Genomic DNA, 14,428 nt, shown 5'->3' on the forward strand with positions numbered 1-14,428 from the left:
CGACCAGTTTTTTCGGTAACAGTTTAGCTGTCTTAGATGCTGCTTTCTCGCCTAGGTTTTGAGCTGCTTGGTGCTGTATGGCAGCTCTGCCCTGTGGTGCAGGGCACAACCCCTTTGCTTTGGAAACTCGACTTGGGGCAGGAAAGCCTCACTGGGAAGCAGTGTTCAGGCTACGTCTAGGCTGGTGTGACTTCTCTGAAGTCAGTTTTAATTTTGCACAGTTTGCAGTATGAGGTGTGCTCCCAAAAATAGGTCGTCAGTTGATTAACTGGAATGCTGGTCACAAAACCTCTTGGCTTAAGCCATGTGTTAAGTCTGAATATTAAAGAAGAAGCAATGACAAGCCAGTTAAGTCAGACAAAGGGCAAAATAAAGCCTCTTCGGTGAATTTAGTTACTTCACAGTGACAAACCACTGTGTAATCATGCAACTGGTTGAAGAAACCTTTGCAAAATGTGTATGCATAACAGCGGGAGTTTTCAATAGCAGTCTGAGTCCAGCTCTTAACACTTGGGACACCTGGCATCAGGCATCTCTTGTTTTCATGAACCAGTGCACTAGCAAAATGGTTGGCTTGCTAGACGCTTCTTCCTGAAACTGAAAGTCCAAGGGCAGGTGTGTAGCCACTTCAGGATGTTATTCGTGCAGGGCAGGTGCTGCTTTGCTCTTCCAGCCTGCTTGGATGCTGCATGTAGCTGTGAGAGTAGATGTTTGGGCATTTTTGATAGATGTTGCTGTTATCAGCTCAGTGAACGCATTATCTGCAAATGTTATGGCCCAGATAATGCTGGTAGTCAAGTAATCAAGCAGTGCATGAAAAACTAAGCTGCTGTAGGCCCCCGTGAAAAGAAGCTTCAGCAAGGCACATTCCTGTGCTCCATGGACAGGCCGGAAGGCATGCTGTCTCCCTAGCCGTGCTGGCCGGGCAGTCCATTTGGAGGGAAGAGGTGAAACACTGCTAAGGCTTCCTTTCATTTAAGCATGCACTGTTTTTTTTGTCAATGTGCTCTTCTTGCCTTTGATTTTTACCATTTCTGCTGAAGTCTCCCAAAAGGAAGAGTGCTTTGTTGTGATAAGCTTGATACTTCCCTATGGTTTGTATAATTTAAAAATACCATAGGCTCTTATGGGCAGTGATCCTGAAAATCCTCACTTTGTTATAAATGCTATGCAAAATATTTTCTAAGACCTTTGAGATTTTTTTGGAAACATCTGTGGAAAATATCTTCTAAAAATGTCTCTGTCTGTACAAAAGCAGTAGGCAGGACACATTCACTTTACTTCTCAGTCTTGTACGTAAATAGTTACGTGTGTGCTTAACTTTACTGTCATACCTCATTCCACTGATTTATCAGATTGGATCACAGCTTGCAAAAATCAAGACTTGCATGTGTGGCAGATGTTAAGTGTACGTTGGTGGAGTATTCATTCTAGGGAGCTGATAGCTTGTGTGCAAGCCTGCTTTTACCCTGTTTTGTTAACCTGTCTAACTCTTGTTAACCATAGGTAGTCCCCACGCTGGCATAAGGTGGGAGTCCAGGCCTGCCTGTACTTGGAGAAGTGGTTTGCGCAGACTAGGGCTGTTACATAGTCTTCTTGCTTCTGCTCCTCACTGTGTGGATGTAAACATTATTGTTCCTCTGCACTGTCAGGAGCCTGCTGCACTCAAATAGAATGAGGTGGTAGGAAAATGCCACTGAAACATCTGTTCAGAGAAGGGCCAAAGCATGCAGGACTGCTGCGAGGCATTCACCTCTGCTCTCCCCTCAGGCCCATGCATGGTGCCCTCACTTGAAATGGTAAAACTGTTTCTGCCGTTGCATAATAAATCAGCAGCTGAGAAGGATCGATGATGTAATCCCCCCCCCCCCTTTTTTTTTTTTTTTTTTTTTTTAAGCCTGTAGGTTTCTTTGCTTGGTCACCCCCAGCAGCAGAAACAACTGTCACGGCTACTGAGGTGCTGGTGTCAGGGTAGGAGTGTTGTCTGAAAAGCAGATTCGTTTCCCGGTGTGCAATGAGCCAATAATAGCACACTCAGGAGAGACATTATTTATTTCATATTTGCACAAAGATGGGTAACTCCACAAAGCTAGCACACCACACCAAAGAAAAGAAAAGTATTTATTCTGTTACATGATTAGTAAAAACCCACCTAAATTTACACTCATTGGTTAGTAGTCACCATCTCATCTACTATTGGCCAGTTATATTTCAATTAGCCTTGCTTGCTGTGTAGATTAGCACGCATGCTCCTTGCAGGTTTGAGGGGGGAAATTCTTCCAGCCTGGAATTGAGTTGGTGATCATGATCTCCCCCTGCCCCCTTTACCTTTCCCTTAGTTCATGTTGCTTTGCCAATCATCCAGCCTTTGGTGCATTCTGGAGCTGGATGTTTCCTTTTATCAGTCACATCCTAGGTGTGATTTCTTAGGTCCAATTATCCTTCTTGTTATCTCAAGAATGTTTCACTTCTCTCTGATGGACCTTGAGTATTCTTGCCAAGTTGGCAATGCACACAAAGCATCCTCAAAACATCAAGGCCTAATTATTCCAGGGTGCCCTTACTCTGTGAATGCCAACTGTGTGCCTTTCTGATTACAGCCTTACTTGTTAATTTGATATATGCAAAATACATCTTGCACAAAATAATCAGACCATTCTAAATCTCTGAGTTATTCTTCAACGATTCCCCCGCTTTGAGACTTGTCTAAGGGTATTCCTTAGATAATTCTCATTTCTGCCTCAGGTTGCTTGCTGCCAAGCAACACCTATAGGCGAGTTGTAGAAGTACATATAAACACACAAAAGCTAACAAGATTATTACCAATGAAATTAACTATCTCTTGAGCCATGAGCTTAAATCAGGGAACCAGGAAGTTAACCATCTCCAGGTCTCTTTGAATCCTAAAGATGTATCATCCTTTTGAATTTCATGTAAGATCTTTGTTGCCAGATTTCATTCAAATCAGTAGCAATTCTTCCACTCTGATCTACGTATATACAGCAGCTGGTGTTAATTACCGTACATACACCTTCTTGAGAATCTAACAACACATCCAATGCCATCCTGGTCTGAATGGCTATATTAGCAGCCTCGGACACCTCTTCTTGTAGAGCCTTAATGGCATCAGTAGTCTCATTCCCTGTTTTCACAGTAAGGGCAGAAATGTTCAGTATTGCCTTCTCAGGTTCACTAACTCCTAACCAAGGGAGGAACCATCTCACAAATGAATGGAAGCTGGTAGGGCGATTGATTAACAGGTTGCAGCTTCTTTGATATCTTCTCATATATGTTAGTACCCATAATCTTGCTTTGATCTCATTTATTACTGTTACATTAGGAATAATTGCACCCAAAGTTCAAGTTCCTGACCAGTTGGGAGGTACGGCCTTTTGTGCTTTATTCCCACATAACCAATACCACCCACTACTTTTTGGAACATTCCAATAGCCATCCTGCTGTTTCTTTCTTTGTAATTGTATTCACCAATCACAGTATGGGTAATGTCCTACTGAAACATTACCAGATGACTTAGTCTTACTCATTGTCACACATTTAACATCCGAAAGATTGGAATCCCATATATCCCAAGTTTGAAGGTCAGTTTCATTCTTTCTCGTGATTTTTGGTTTTATCCACAAATTATTCCAGGAGGTATTAAAAGGAATTGGTATTCCCACTAAGGGTACTCCATTATCACTATGTTCTGGAAAATGGGTACACACCCAGCAACTTGTTTGCTTAGCTATTCTCATAGCTTTTTCATTCATTTTCAATTGAAGATTATGATTCCAAGACTCAGGGCATCCTTCCTGGTTCCCTTTAGTTGTCTTATTTGGGAAGACGAGAAAAAATAACTACCATATTTCTTTTATTGCTAGGCTTTAAAAAAGTAGTGTACCTGTATAAAAACCATAAGGACAGTATTACTGCTATTCCTAAAAGCTAACCCAAGAAAATTTCTCCTTGTATACACTCTGAATGTAAAACTGATCTAATATCAATCCAAGTGCAGTTCATGTGTCTCTGCGTATTTTTAATTTCAAAGTTTGTACGTGTTCAACTTCACATATCTTTGGAGGGGCCACCTTTCTTTGGGTGTAATGAATCCAGGAATCAATTCCTTGGAGATTCATAGCTGTGTTTGTAGTTAGTAACACAAGGCAAGGTCCCTTCCACTTTTCTGCCAATGGCTCTTCTTCTCAGGTCTGTAGATACACTGGATCTGCTGGCTTAAATGGGTGTACAGGTGAATCCAAAGGCACAGGAGCTCTCAGTTGGACGTACCTCTGGAGAGAAGCAAGAACTTTTGCTACAGAAAAGAGATAATCACTCAAAATTTGATCACCCTTAAGGTTCATCTGGGTTTCTTTTCCTGTTAAATTTATAGTGTAAGGTTTCCCCTACAAAATTTCAAATGGACTAATTCCTTCTCTAACTCTAGGAGTTATTCTAATTCTAAATAATGCTAGAGGTAAAAATTCTATCTATTTCATCTGAGTTTCCTGACATAATTTTCCAGTCTGTCTCTTTATTGTCTGATTCATCCTTTCTATTTTTCCAGTGGACTGTAGTCTCCATGGAGTATGTAAACCCCACTTAATTTGTAAAAATATTGACACCTCTTGAACTATTTCTGCAGCAAAGTGAGGTCCTTGATCTGAAGAAAACCTTTCTGGTACCCCAAATCTTGGTATAATTTCCTTTAATAAAATTTTTACCACTTCTCTTGTCTTATTGGTGCGACATGGCAAAGCTTCAGGCCACCTTGAAAAAGTATCAACAATTACTAGCAAATATTTGTATCTGTTGCAATTAGGTAATTCAGAAAAATCAATTTGCTAGTATTCCCCAGGTGTAAAACCTCTTTTTACCTCTCCAAGAGGGAGTCTCCTTTGGATCTTAGCATTATTTTTGGCACAAATCTCACATCCTTGTGTAATACTTTTAGCAGTCAGCACCATATTAGTCCCTACAGCGTATCTCTTCACTATTTCAATTAAAGCCTGAGTTCCCATATGTGTACCCTTATGTGTTTGTTCCATTAGTTCCTTCATCCTCTGTGGAGTCACAACACATTGTCCAATTAGAGTTGCCCATCATTCTTCAGCAGTCTTTATGCCCTTTAACAATTCAGCCAACTTGCTTTCCTTTTCTGTATATTTAGGAGTGTCAATTTTTAAGATTCTTTTTGAAGCAATGTTTGCCATTGTTGCTGATAGAGCAATTCTTTTTGCAGCCTCATCTGCTTTTCTGTTTCCTTTAATTAGAATCATGGAATCATTTAGGTTGGAAGAGACCTTTAAGATCATTGAGTCCAACCATCAACTATGCCCACTAAACCATGTTCTGAAGTGCCTTGTCTACACACTTTTTCAACACCTCCAGGGATGGTGACTCCACCACTTCCCTGGGCAGCCTGTTCCAACACCTGAGAACCCTTTCAGTAAAGAAATTTTTCCTAATATCCAATCTAAACCTCCCCTGGTGCAACTTGAGGCCATTTCCTCTCTTCCTATCACTAGTTACTTGATAGAAGAGACCAGCACCCACCTCACTACAACCTCCTTTCAGGCAGTTGTAGAGAGCGATAAGGTCTCCCCTCGGCCTCCTTTTCTCCAGACTAAACAACCCCAGTTGCCTCAGCCGCTCCTCATGAGACTTGCTCTCTAGACCCTTCACCAGTTTCATTGCTATTTGTTGGACACGCTCCAGCACCTCAATGTCTTTCCTGTCGTGAGGGGCCCAAAACTGAACCCAGTACTCGAGGTGCGGCCTCACCAGTGCCCAGTACAGGGGGACGATCACTTCCCTAGTCCTGTGTGCTGGCCACACTATTTCTGATACGAAAAGTTTGTCCAGATACAGACAGTTTGTCCAGACTGATGTGCTTTGTAGTGTATAACTGCTATTTCTCTAGGTTTTATTAACTGCTTCAAGAAGATTCATAATTTCTTTGCAGTATTTTACAGGGTTTCCTTGTGAAGATAACAATCCTCTTTCTTTCCAAATTGCACCATGAGCATGTATTACTCCAAAGGCATATTTTGAATCAGTATAAATATTAGCCCGCTTTCCTTCAGATAATTCCAGGGCTTCAGTTGAAGCAATTAATACAGCTTTTTGAGCAGATGTATTCACTGGCAGTGGTTTTGCTTTTATTTCTTCTTCTAAAGTAACAACAGTGTATCCAGCCTTCTGTTCTCTTCTCAAAACGAAGCTGCTTCCATCAGCAAGTAGCTCCCAGTCAGGATTCTGTAAAGCAGTATCCTTCAGGTCTGAACTACTAGAGTATACATGTTCGATAGTTTGTAGACAATCATGTGCCAATCCCTCCTTTTCATGTAGAGGTAATAACGCTGCCAGATTCAGGGCACTGGACACTTTCATCACTCTATCTTCCTGTTCAAGTAATATTGCTTGGTATTGTACCATCCCGCTCAGAGATAACCAATGATGTCCTTTCTGTTCCAGCACCGCTGCAACAGCATGTGGCACATAAACAGTTATTTTCTGTCCCAAAATCAATTTTCATGCCTCTTGTACTAGCAACGCAGCAGCTGCCACTGCTCTCGGACATCCTGGCAATCTAGAGCTTACCTTATCTAATTGTTTTGAAAAGTAAGCTACCTGTCTTTTCCAGTCTCCCAAGATTTATGCGAGCATTTCCAGCGCCTGATGTCCTCTCTCATGTACAAAAAGTTCAAAAGGTTTTGTCAAATTGAGGAGACATAAGGCAGGAGCACTCAGAAGGGTGATTTTTTATTTCATCAAATCCTTTTCGGCATTCTGGCATCCATTCCAGTAATTCTCCTGGTCCCTTAACAGCTTCGTACAAAGGTTTAGCCATTAATCCAAAATTAGGTATCCACATGTGACACCATCTGGCCATTCCCAGAAATCCCCTGAGTTCTCTTTTTGATTTGGGGGGGGGGATTTGGCAAATCACATCTTTTCTCTCAACTCCCAGTTTCTTTTCTCCTTGGGATATTTCAAACCCAAGATAAATTCCATTTTTCTGCATAATTTGTGCTTTCTTTTGTGATACTCTGTATCCTGACAACCCCAGAAAGTTCAATAAATCAATAGGTGTCTCTTTACATTCCTCAGCTGTGTCTGCCCCCAACAAGATATCATCTACATATTGTAGCAAGGTAGTGGTAGACTTCTTACCTTGCTGTTGTTCCAGTTCTTTTGCTAATACATTACCAAAAATGGTGGGACTATTTTTGAATCCCCGAGGAAGCACTGTCCAGCATAACTGCATTTTACATCCCATTACAGGGCTCTCCCATTCAAACGCAAACAGTTTCTGACTTTGATCATCCAATGGAATGCAAAAGAAGGCGTCTTTTAAGTCCAACTGTAAAATAAACATTTGAATCAACTATAGTTGTTAACAGAGTGTAAGGATTAGGCACCACTGGATGTACATCAATCACTATTTGATTAATAGTTCTTAGATCTTGTACTAATTGATTCTTTTGTGAAGGTGGCTTTTTAACAGGTAAGATCGGGGTGTTATATTCAGATTGACACTCTTGCAACAGTCCATATTTTAAAAAATTATTAATTATAGGCTCTAGTCCAACCTGAGCTTCCAATTTCATGGGGTATTGTTTTCGTCTCACCGGCTTCACTACTGGTTTCAATTCCTCTTTTACTGGCTCTGCTGATTTGGCTCTTCAGGTTTCTCAGTTGCCCAGACTAAAGGAATCACTGCATTCATGATTTCAGAGGGGGCTTCAATTTGTCCTTCCTTATTTTCAACATTCTTTGTTTCTGACAATTCCTGTAACACATACACTTGTGCCTCCCAGGCATTATTTTGCAGAATATGTGCTCAGACTTTACTCTGATCAGAAGTTATTTGTGCTCCCAATTTATTCAATAAATCCCTTCCCACCAGAGGTAGGGGACATTCTGGCATATACAAAAATTCACGTGTAAATATTTTGTTTCCAATTTCACACTTAATCGGTTGAAAGAAAGGTCTGATTTCTTGGTTTCCTGTGGCACCAATCACTGACATAGAGAATTTGCTCACAGGTCCTTTACAACTATTTAGTACAGAATATGTTGCTCCTGTATCAACTAGAAATTTAACTGTCTCATTCCCCAGCTTCACTGAAACTAGGGGTTCAGCTGGGGAAACTAATTTCTCAACCCCTGGTCCCCGTCAATCTGAATCTTCTGTACTGATCATAAGCAGGTCTGCCTCTGGAATGGGTGCAGGCGGGGGTGTCCGATTAGTTGACTGTTTCTTTGGACATTCATTTTTCCAATGTCCCTTTTCCTTACAAGTTGCACACTGATCTTTCCTCAAACGGATTCTACTCCCTATATTTCTTCCTGCTCTCTGTCCTCTGCCCTGCCCTCATCCTTTCGGAAAACCTCTTCCGCAAGAGGAGGTTTGCACTTGGGCGAATGTGGCTGCCAAAACTGCAGCGTTTTGTTTCTTTTCCTTTACTTTTTCTCTGTGTTCGTCCTTTTTTTTCCAATTCTTCTCTGTTGTTATAAACCTTATAAGCAGTTTCTATTAACTGAGATACTGACATTCCAGACATGCCATCCACCTTTTGCAACTTTATTCTTACATCCGGAGCTGACTGCTGCACAAACAAAGTAGTAAAAGTCATTCTGTTAGCCTCATCCTTGAGATCCATATTAGTCCACTTCAGCGCAATTTCACACAGTCCTTATAAAAGGCTGAGGGATCCTCAGTTTCACCTTGTACCAGCTGATATAGTTTGACAAGGTTTTTAGGTCTAGGCACCCCACATTTTATTCTGTACAATATCAACTGTTGATACTGATTATTCATTGATCTGCCCACACTAGTATTTGCATCCCAATCTGGTTCTTGTGCTGGCATAAAAATACTTGGACCATCCCTAGCATTTATCTTCTCATTCTCTTCCCAAGCTTTCTCCAACACCATCCTTTTTTCCTCAAGTGAAAATAAGGTGTTTAATAGTACTTGCATATCTTTCCAGTCTGGATTATGATTTTCAATTATCATTTTAAAGGACCGATACATTTTTTCTGGATTTTCCCAATATGACTCCTAATTCATTAAACTGAGGTTGAAAAGGGGACTTTCACATACACAGGCATTCTGTCTGGCCCCACCGCCTGGCATAACAGAGCGTAAATCACAGGATTCTGCCTGTGAATTCTGTGCCTGAGTTCTACCTGCAATAGGACTAAATCCTTCACTTCCTTCACTGCTTCTTTCCCTATTATCAAAACCATCAGTTGCACATCCTCTTCTTCATTGTCCACTTTCAAACACCTTTTCCCAATACTACAAGCAGAACAACATCGAGGCAATTTCTTTTTATCCTCTGTCATCATCAAAACATTTGAATCTGATATCAATACTTTACGCTTTTTTCTTATTTTGTGATCACTTCTTAAAGAAAAAAACAAATCCATATATGGTGTCTTATCCCATTTATCCCGTTTTCTACAAAATAACATAACTTGCAAAATAGTATTATAATTCAAAGTGCCCATCTCTGGCCGATTTTCCCCATCATCCAAATCGGCCACCATTGATGGCAGTATTCTTTTAATTTTCTCTTTGTTAGGGGATCTCCACCGAACTTAAGCCAGTAGTTCAGGATGCATCCTAATGGAGGGCAGAGGGGAGATTCAGACTGTCCTGCCCCTTATCCCGCTCCGACATTGTTACCCAAAAAGAACGTTCTTATCGACGCTTTCGTGCCCTCCAGTCATCACTGTCAAGCGTGCACGAAGTACCTTTTATATAATCTTATATGCCCCTTTGCAACGTCTCTTAAGTCACGTGTTGCACCTTTGAGTCCCTTACCCGCTCCAGACGGAGAGAGTAGTTTTGGAGCCCCCAAAACAAAAGGTTGGTGTGTGCTGGAGTCTGAAGAGCAGCTTTTCCCTGTCAGTAGCCAGCAAGTTGATCCGGGCAAGGCTTCACGGCTGTCCCATCTGGGTCACCAAAACTGTTGTCCGAAGAGCAGATTTGTCTCCCGGTGTGCAGCGAGCCAGTAATCAGACACTCAGGAGAGACATTATTTATTTCATACACCTAGCACTCATCTTTGTGCAAATATGAAGTAAATAATGCCTCTCCTGAGTGTGTGACTATTGACTCGTTGCACACCGGGAAACAAATCTGCTCTTCGGACAGCAGGAATGAGTGAGTGACTGGCAGGGGAGAAGGGCTGGGGGGAGCCAGTGGCTATTTAGCCAGCCTGGCTACCAGAAGAAACGTCGGTGAAACTGTGCTTTGAATGTTTTTTAACAGAAAAATTTCCCATGCAGCTTTCCATGGCTGCTGTCAGGAAACCAATCAAGTCAGCCATCATGCAGGCAGTTCAAATCGTGGCGCAGCCTGTTTTCAAGTACGCTGGGTTTTCGGGTTTCAGGACCTCAGGCAAACTGGTACTGCAGCCTCCCTGAGCTCCCAAAGAGTAGCACGGAGCAATGCAGGCGGCTGGCCTACGTTGTGGAGGCCTGGCGTCGTGGTGGGTCAGCGTGAGGGGGCCGGCTGATTGTAAGTATTTGTGGGAAGCATAAATATTTGTGTCGCGCTCGTAATTATTGTCAGACTGCGTTGTTCACCCGGTGGGGGGATGTAAAGCTAGAGAGGGGGCTGAGGTGGCTGTACTTGTGCCTGACTTGTGGGAGCCTTTGGATGAGAAAGGCTTGAAGCCAGAACCTGCTGCGGCAGGACAAACTCCTGCCAGAGCAGCCTGACTTTCGGATGCCATTGCACTGTAGTCTTGGGGATCCTGGACTTGGAAGGATCGCAGGACTTTGAAGGAGCTCCATAGGTACAGACCAGGATTTTCATGGCCTGCCTGCTAGCAGCGATTGCAGACCTTGGGTTGTCTGGCTTGTCTCTGTCCTGAAAACTGCACAGTGTCCTTCTTCTGCAGAAGCCATCCTTTGGAGGACCTTTTGTTTCATGATAAGCTACATCAGTAAAAGATTCGTGACTTCATTTGCTTTTTTTCACAGCCTGGTTTTTTAACACGGGCAGAATTTGTTACCGGCTTGCACATGTGCACCGGTGGGTCCTGAGCCCCAGGCAAACCCTCCCTGCAGTCAGAAGGCAAAGGCAAGGCGAGATGGGCCGTGCCCAGCCGGCGTCAGGAGGGACTGCGTAGTTTAGCTGCACGTTGACCACAACTTTTTAACAGAGAACTTGTTGTATATGTTGTCTTTGAAGTCTGTCACCCAAAGACATCTTTGAAACCTCTCGGGTCAGTAGGTTGTGGCAGCATCTTACTCTTTGGGACAGAGACCATTTTCATTTTTTTGGGGGTAACACCTATTTCATTGCAGCCCACTCTGGAATGTAGTTAGTCATAACCAGAGTTTAAAAAAGAAAAAAAAAAAAAAAAACAAACAGAAAAAAAATCCACCAAATTTGGGACTGTGTCTGAATAAACTAACCAACTTTCAGTGGTTTCCATGGCTATTCAGAGTGCTTAAAGGAGTGCATCTGAAAAAAGATGGAGACACTGGTACTTTTCACAGATATCGCCTATTTATAGGGTACTTGCTCAGTATTAGAAACTTATTGTTAAAGTCTCTCTAAGTAATGTGGAACAATGCATAAATGATCTATATAGTCTTATTTAAGTATTTGTTGCTTTAAATAGCAGCTCCAGGGACCCAGGACTGGAATGGCAAACGTGTTGCTGGACGTAGATGAGGTTTCACTGGCAGAGCTCTCCAGCACCTGACTTAGGAAAATGTTGTTCCCCTTACAAATGCCAAAGCTGCATACCTTTTTACTTCTGTACTATAGCTTTTAATGTTATGGTGAGTATGGCCAGCAGTTGAAGTTCATTGTGGATACCTTGGATCTGGCTGATACGGACTGAAAGGACCTTTACTCTTAATCTTTTTTTTTTTTTTCTTTTTTTTTTTTCCACAATTCTGAAGTGGATGGATTATGCTTTTCTGGTGTGTTTTTGTTTTGAAATGTTATTATTCCATTTGTTTGCTGAATCGGTAACTTGCCATAGCTTCCTTACTTCTTGGACTTGTATTGGTGCTGTAAAAGTTAACTTAATTTCACTACATATAAAAAATAAAATTGCCATTCAGCCACCACTGCCTTCTATTTTGGAAGTCTACTTGCAGACTGTGCTTATGCACATAGTATTTTTAATTTCCAGCTTTGGTGCCAACATGAGCCCATTCTGTTTATTCCCCACAGTTGGAGCTTTGTGTGTTTTGGGGAGGATTTCTGTTTTGCAGCACCAGCAGTTTTAGCAGCTGCGTGCTTTGAGGCCCCTGTCTCCTCTGCCGTGAGATCCAGCGGTGAACTGAGAGAAGGGCAGCGTGGGAGCTGGGTTGGACTGTCCAGTTTCATGTCTTCTGCAAGCTGAAGAGCCATTGTCCAGCGAGGCAAGGGCCCGTCCACTACCCTCTTTCTGTGGGGTGTTGCAGCAGATAGTCATGGCAAGGAGAGGATAAGCTGGGAGTCTTTTCAGGACACTTCTTCAACATGATTTGGGGCCCTTTGATCAATCAGTCTGGTTGTGAGACTCTCTGGAGTTATAGCAGATATGCGTTTTTGCAAACACACATGTGAAACCCCCTTCTCCAGGTTGGACAGTCGTTGGTGCCAGAAGAGGAATTGTCCTGGGAGGAAAACAGCGTGTGATGGTTTGGCACCTGAAGACACATACAAGCCAGAGAAGTTTGCCTGGGCAACTCAAATGTGGCACTTCTGCATTCTGAATCCCTTGGCAAGGGCCAAGAAAAGCCATTCGTCTTGTACAACTGCTTGCTAGAAAGCAGGGGGGTCCCCTGAACATCCCCGTGGCTGCTCCGAGGGCTGAGGAAGCACTGGGAAAAAGCGGCTTTGGTGTGCTCGAGCCCCTGGCACTGGCAGCGCACTGCCCCTATGCCACACACTAGCTGCAGGGAGCCCTTTGAAAATTGGGAGTGCTGAGGGGTGAGGTTGCTCTGAGCTGGCAGCAGTGAGACCTGGAAGAGAGGTTCTGTGTTCCTGGCTGCCTGCTGATGTCCAAAAATCCCTCCTGTGGTCGCAGCTGCTGGGTTAAGCACAGGAGCCATATGAAGCTGCTGCCTATGGCAAGGAAGGGCCTGGCCAAGTACAGTGCTACCTTATGTATAAAAATAAGGCTTATGTTTATATTTTTATATATGACTTTTCTAAAATTAGAAGGCAGGGAAGGGGAATCCAGCTTCTTTGAAAGTTAATGATACTGTTGACAGCAAAGAAATAACGAGCATCAAGCTAGATCTCTTTCAGGATTTATTCAGTACCTTTTTTCCTGTTGAATAAGTCCGTTATGTGCTTTTTGCTGTGCTGCTTGGTTTTTATCTTGGTGGACCCTCAGTTGCAGGTAGAAAAGAACTGAAATACACAAGGAATTCTGTCTCTAATAATGTTTAAACATTGGAGACGGTATCAGCTGAAGCGTGATTTGGTATTATTTTCCTTGCAGCTGTGGGTTTTTTTCCCTTGCCATCTTGCATGGGGAATCACCGCTTTCACCTTTGCAAAGTGTGTCTAAATAACTGTGAAGTTGCATTTCTTTGGCTTTCTTCAGTACAAGATGGTGCCATTGTATTTTGGGTCCTTCAAGCTCAGCTATCTTTTGCTTTGTTTGCAGTAAGCCAAGTATTTCCTTCCAGATTCTTTCTCTACTGACCAAAATATTTAGAACTGTTAATGTAGTTTTTTGTTTGTTGGTTTGAGTTTGGGGTTTTTTGTAGCGGTTGTCTGTTTATAAAGCCTTCAGCACAACTATCCCAAAGTGTGTCTTAAAACAGTTTTCCCTCTCCTGTCTAATTTGCTCAAAGTCTTTCTTTAGTAGTATAAAAAGTTCTGTAGAAAAAAAAAAGCTTTTTAGTCTGCATGTGTACCAGAAAGGGCACCTTAAAAAAGACAGTATGGTTCTGGTGAATTGAAGTGGATCTGTACCGCTTGTTTGAAACAAAAGCTCCAGCTCGTCTTAGAAACAAAATAGTTTTGTATGCTAAAAAGCAAACCATTTTGGAGTCTGTGCCCTTCTTGTGCAGATCTGTTTTTTCACTACGAAGAGGGGAGAGTGTATTACAGGAAATAGAGCCTTACCATTGCAGTGCCTGTTCTGCTGGGTGAAAGATGTCAGAACTGTGAGCTACACAGAGATAGCAAAAAGCAGGATTAAGAATTTGGGAGCTGCTCCTCCTCATCCTCTACGCTGTCATCCTTAGCATGTGGGAAAGCTAGAAACTGATGTGCTTAAACCTAGTGACTTCTGATAAACAAGACAGTCTTCTTCCATTTAAATACTGTTCAACTGGGAGGAGAGGACTTAAGAAATTCTGGAGTTTTACAAGAAGTCTCCCAGCTTCCCTGTCTGACTTTTGCAATGGAAACCTAAAGGCAGTGATGGAATGACGTTGTGTTTTTTGT

At 42.4% G+C, this 14,428-nt stretch overlaps 1 protein-coding gene across 1 annotated transcript in view; it reads left to right on the top strand.

Annotated features, from left to right (window-relative positions):
* SERINC5 (serine incorporator 5) overlaps positions 1–14,428 on the top strand; it is a 53,506-nt gene that overhangs the window by 8,469 nt on the left and 30,609 nt on the right. The gene's annotated exons all lie outside the window — the stretch shown is intronic.

This window comes from Buteo buteo, chromosome Z (genome assembly GCF_964188355.1).
Source record: "Buteo buteo chromosome Z, bButBut1.hap1.1, whole genome shotgun sequence".
NCBI lineage: Eukaryota > Metazoa > Chordata > Aves > Accipitriformes > Accipitridae > Buteo > Buteo buteo.